This window comes from Moschus berezovskii, chromosome 18, assembly GCF_049115385.1.
Source record: "Moschus berezovskii isolate FMDL1 chromosome 18, NW_MosBer_1.0, whole genome shotgun sequence".
Classification (NCBI taxonomy): domain Eukaryota; kingdom Metazoa; phylum Chordata; class Mammalia; order Artiodactyla; family Moschidae; genus Moschus; species Moschus berezovskii.
In genome coordinates, this window is record NC_142477.1 from 44237086 (window position 1) to 44242926 (window position 5841).

General features: G+C 40.8%; 1 pseudogene; it reads left to right on the forward strand.

Moving 5' to 3' along the window:
• Positions 1-457: 457 nt before the first annotated feature.
• Positions 458-1331, forward strand: LOC129553055 (SIN3-HDAC complex-associated factor pseudogene; annotated as a pseudogene).
• The last annotated feature ends 4510 nt before the right edge of the window (positions 1332-5841 follow it).

A 5841-nucleotide genomic window follows, 5' to 3' on the forward strand; every position in this document is an offset into this window, starting at 1 on the left:
ACTGGAGTTTCAGCTTCAACATCAGTCCTTCCAGTGAACACCCAGGACTGATTTCCTTTAGGATAGACTAGTTGGATCTCCTTGCAGTCCAAGGGACTCTTAAGAGTCTTCTCCAACACCACAGTTCAAAAGCATCAAGTCTTCAGTGATCAGCTTTCTTCACAGTCCAACTTTCACATTCATACATGACCACTGGAAAAATCATATCTTTGACTACATGGACTTTTGTTGGCAAAGTAATGTCTCTGCTTTTTAATATGCTATCTAGGTTGGTCATAACTTTCCTTCCAAGGAGTAAGCGTCTTTTAATTTCATGGCTGCAGTCACCATCTGCAGTGACTTTGGAGCCCCCAAAAATAAAGTCAGCCACTGTTCCACTGTTTCCCCATCTATTTGCCATGAAGTGATGGGACCAGAAGCAAGCATTTAAATAAATTAATTTAAAAACGGGCAAAGGGAGAACTGCAGGAGACAATCTTTCTAGACAAGGCAGTTGAGGAGGAGGGAGCGATTGAAGGAGGGTTGACTTAGCGTGCACTGCGCCCCTCGGGAACGTTATTGCGCGTGGAACGGCTGCTTTTGGAAGGCTATTGCTCAGAAGAAAAGATGTTTGGTTTTCACAAGCCAAAGATGTACCGAAGAATAGAGGGCTGCTGTATTTGCAGAGCTAAATCCTCCAGTTCTCGATTCACTGACAGTAAACGCTATGAAAAGGATTTCCAGAGCTGTTTTGGGTTACATGAGACTCGTTCAGGAGATATCTGTAATGCCTGTGTCCTGCTTGTGAAAAGATGGAAGAAATTGCCAGCAGGATCAAAAAAAAACTGGAATCATGTGGTAGATCCAAGGGCAGGACCTAGTCTAAAGACTACACTGAAACCAAAGAAAGTGAAAACTCTATCTGGAAACAGGATAAAAAGTAACCAGATCAGTAAACTGCAGAAGGAATTTAAACGCCACAATTCTGATGCTCACAGTACAACCTCAAGTGCCTCTCCAGCTCAGTCTCCCTGTTACAGTAACCAGTCAGATGATGGCTCAGATACAGAGATGGCTTCTGGCTCCAACAGAACGCCAGTGTTTTCCTTTTTAGATCTCACATACTGAAAAAGACAGAAAATATGCTGTGGCATTATCTATAAAGGCCGTTTTGGGGAAGTCCTCATCGACACTCATCTATTCAAGCCTTGCTGCAGCAATAAGAAAGCAGCTGCTGAGAAGCCGGAGGAGCAGGGGCCAGAGCCTCTGCCCATCTCCACTCAGGAGTGGTGACTAAGCTTTATGTAGAAGGGGAGCAAAAACGATTTAAATTTTGGAAAACAAAGCAACACAATGACCCTCCTATTTTTAATTTGGATACCTGCTATTCTGCCAAAAGATGGATTTGTAGAATAGTTTTGAATGGGCTATTTTTCCTCCAGTTCCACAAACTCTGAAGCCAGTGAAACTTACTAAGAGATAAAAAAGAAGTGTACATAATATTTAAGATGCTGAGTATTTCATAGGAAAGCTGAATGCTGCTGTAAAGTGCTCTTTAAGTCTTTTTTAAAAATCCCCTTCTAATGAATGAAATTGGGGGTATTTTCAGGGGACAGAGATGGGATTTGTTGTATGATAAACGTATGTAGTTTTAGTCTTTCTATTTTGAGAAGCAGTGGTTGGGGCATTTTTTAAGATGGCTGGCTACACTTGTTTTCCTTCATTATAATAAATTTGTCATAACTCAGTAAACATGGACTTGCCCCTAGAGGTAGTTGTTAATAACTGAAATATTAAGGTCTTGCCAAGGTTCTGGTGATTCAAACCTGTACTACTGAATATTGAGCAGGACAGATAGCTCTCTGGTGCGAATATCTTGAAGGAGTAATTTCTAAATATGCAGAGGTAACTTGACTGTATATGTTGCATCCTGTGTCACCTCCCTCCATATTGATATTTGATACAGATTTTACTTTATATGAAACTTAAAAAGCAGAATCAAAACTTAAAGCAGAATCAAAGTTCCTCTTGGGGAAATGTCAAGTCTTTAGGATAAGCAATCCTATATGAATAGTACCAAAGCATTACCACTTGGTAGAGAACATTCTCTATTAAAAATGTTAGATTATCTGAAAAATAACAATGTGCAAGTCTTTAGGATAGCACATGAGAAAAACAAAGGTTAATGCTTCTTGGGGCACGTTTCTTAGAGGGCTTGCAAGTGTGTAAATAATTTATGTTAAGTGACTGGTGACTTCACTGAAAATCTGCACAATTCAGTTTTAGCTCTGGATTACTTCAGTTGACCTTTGTGAAGGTTTTATCTGTGTAGAATGGTTGTTTGACTTGTTTTAACCTGTTAGGGTTTTGGGCTTTTTTTTTTTTTTCATTCTATATTAAAGTAAAATTCTACTAACAACAACAAAAAAACGGGCAAAGGTACACTGTTGGTGGGAATGTGAATCTAGAGATGTGTACTTGACAATATTGTATTTAAGACGGGAGATCTCATGTCAAATATTCTATTATTAAAAAAAAAAAGACGGTGTCCTATTCAAAGAAATACAATAGTAACAACTGGACATTCTCATATGAAGGCCCTAATGCCTTCCCACACTTGCACTCACATTCAATAACAACATGGGCTTCAGTATTGTGACTAGTTTCCTTCTTTCCAGGACCTGGTGACTGGAATCGCACTAGATCTCACTGGGCAATGCTCTTGCTGTGTCACCATTTTCAGACTCCTTCCCTGGTAGCTCAGCTGGTAAAGAATCCATCTGCAAAGCAGAAGTCCCTGGTTCAATTCCTAGATCAGGAAGATCTCCTAGAGAAGGATTAGGGTACTCACTCCAGTATTCTTGGGCTTCCCTGGTGGCTCAGATGGTAAAGAATCTGCCCACAATGTGGGAGACCTGGGTTCGATCCCTGGGTTGGGAAGTTCCCCGGAGCAGAGAATGGCAACCCACTCCAGTATTCTTGCCTGGAGAATCCCCACAGACAGAGGGGTCTGGCAGGCTACAGGCCATGGGGTTGCAAAAAATCAGACATGACTGAGTGACTAGGCACAGCACAGCACATCAACCTTATCTTTGGGGTTCAGTTGAATGAGTCTGAACCACAACTCTGATTTGGAAGTGGCTTAAGATTAACGTCATGAAAATCAAATTTCAGGTTTTCAGCTACAAAGATAAAGCAGTGTTCATCAGCCCCTCCTGCTGGTGTCAGATGAGCATCCTCACCTGCAAGCCTAAATAGGGCCTTTTATAGGAGCAAACCCAGTCATTAGAAACCTTCCACAGGCACAATTTCCCTGGTGTTGCCATTAGCCTTTTTTTAACAACTACTGATTTCCTTGTAAACTGGGTGGACAATAGCTGTGTGGACAAGAACAAAACCTGAAGATATACACCATTAGGGTGAAAGGTTTTGAACTCTGCTTTGTAACTTACCAGAGAAAAACAAATCTAGTTCTATTCAGAGGATTTAATTCACATTAAGTACCTGGGCAAAGTCCAACATTAGCCCTGAAAAGTTAATCTGATTAAAGAGTTGATGGACATTACTTCTCTCAGACTAATAAAGTTAATTTTAATGGAGTAATGTCTCCCTGGCAGATTACTGAGAATGAAATAACTAGCTAGGTGTTTTATGCATTACAAAATGCTCAACAAATACAGGTCATTATCCATGTCTCTATTCTTCTGTTAGCTTCCAGATTCTGCGTCTTATTTCCTTCCTTTTCTTTTCCTACATCTTCTTTAGAGGCCTTAATCTAATTATTTAGCTAACAGAAACCCTCAGGCCTGGCTTACTATCACCTCATGTTTTCAACTAGTAAACTGATTTAATAAACACACTTGGAAAGCTACCATGGGCAAGTTATGGAGTTGTGATACTAATATACAAGATATTAAAACAGCACACAGACATTGTATGCTACATTCCAAAGACCATTACACACACATTTTGGAATATTTGGCTAAGAGACAACTCTGTAAACCCTTGCTTACACTGGACCCATGAAAGAGTTGAGAGAGATTAAAGTCATATCTGAGATTTGCAGACTGGGCACTCTAACCCAACAATGCAAAAGTAGATGCTACCTCCTATCCCCAAATCAAGAGAGAAGGGTCTCAAATGCAACATGAGGATTTCTATATGAGCTTCTGGCCTGGCCTCTGATGTTCTCTTGAAAAAGTTATAGGTAAAAGATGGGATGCCTAAAAATGAGACAACAATATACAATGACTACGTGAGGGACCTGAGATCTCATGGTTTGTCGGTGGAAACCAGGAGTGTTTTGTATATCTCCTATGTAATTCACGCTACAAAGCCAGAATAGTGGCCTGACATCATTTCCAAATGGAAACCCAGTGTGGCACCCCATTAAAGACAATACTGACCATGATATTCAAGCATGCTCAACCTTCACAAGCAAGTATCACTTGTGTTTTTTGTTTTTTTTTTAATATTAATTTATTTGGCTGTGTTGGGTCTCAGTTGCAGTGCACAGGCTATCTATTTGTGATGTGTGAGCTCCAGAGCTGCAGACTCAGGAGTTGCTGAATAAGGCTTCAGTTACCTGGGATCTTAGACCCTGCTCAGGGATCAAACCCACATCCCTTACATTGAAAGCATGGGATCTTAACCACTGGACCACCAGGGAAGTCACTCATTTGTGTTTCACTGCAGCTTTAGGGGAAGGCATTGTCTTAAGCAATTACTTACCTGGGTTGGTACTGGCATCACACTCACAAGACTTGCTGTGTGGTCCATGAAGAGTGCCTTTGGATGACTTCACATAGACATACTGAACACTATGGAAGCAGGAAACTTCAAGTATATGTCACATAGCCATGTGCTCAGACCACACAACTTTTATTGACATATGTTTAAATTGATACTCAGTATGGCAGTGGAAGCAGAAAGACTGTGTAGATGTTGAAAAATAGAAGGACAGAACAACTCATGATTCTGGTAATATTATGACACACATTTTTAAAAAGACTGTCAGTATTTTTGCAATCATATGTTATTTATTATATTGTATTGAATCTATGGTGGAAGATACTATATTCTCTCCTTTTCAAAAACTCATCCATTGACTAAATCTCTGCTTATACGTCCATTGGAATAATTTTCAAAGTTGTGCTGACTACACTGAAACTATAGAATGAAAGCCTCCACCCACAACCTTCCTACCCACTGGGTAACACCTATAAATGCTCTTACATGTGTTCTATGGGCCAAGGGAGAAGCAGATTTGCTTATATTCTGCATACCTTCTGTAGGAGACCAGATCCCTCCCAGGATTTAAGAATTACCAAAGTTGCTTGAGTTCACACTCTGGTTGCAGGTGACAAAGGATCAAACAAAAACGGAGACTTGTGGGCTCATGGCCAAGCATGGCTGCAGAGAAGTTGGCCTTAGATGGTGCAGAACCAGAAACTCAAATACCACTAGGATGCCTCCTCCCTACAGCTCAGTGTTTATGTTTCCATTTCTTTCTCTCTAACTGAGGCTCAGTGTGTGGTGGGGAGGGGGAGGTGGGTGTTGGTGCCAGACTCACATTCTTCTTACGGCTCAGTGAGCAGAGACGAATAAGAAAATTTGCTTCTCCCTCATCTTCAGTTTTCAACATAGGATAAATAACCTGAATCGTACATTTTGGGCCATACAGCCACCCCTTATAAAATCACTCTGGACAAAGGAGAGCTACCAAAAGAGGCATATCCTTGGCCCAGCTCCTTGGACGGGAGTAAGTCTGTTCCAAGAGGGGCAACATAGATGCTGGTTAGACACCTGGGTAGGGCCACTTCAAAATGCAAGCAAAATCTACATATCACTGGAAAATTACTC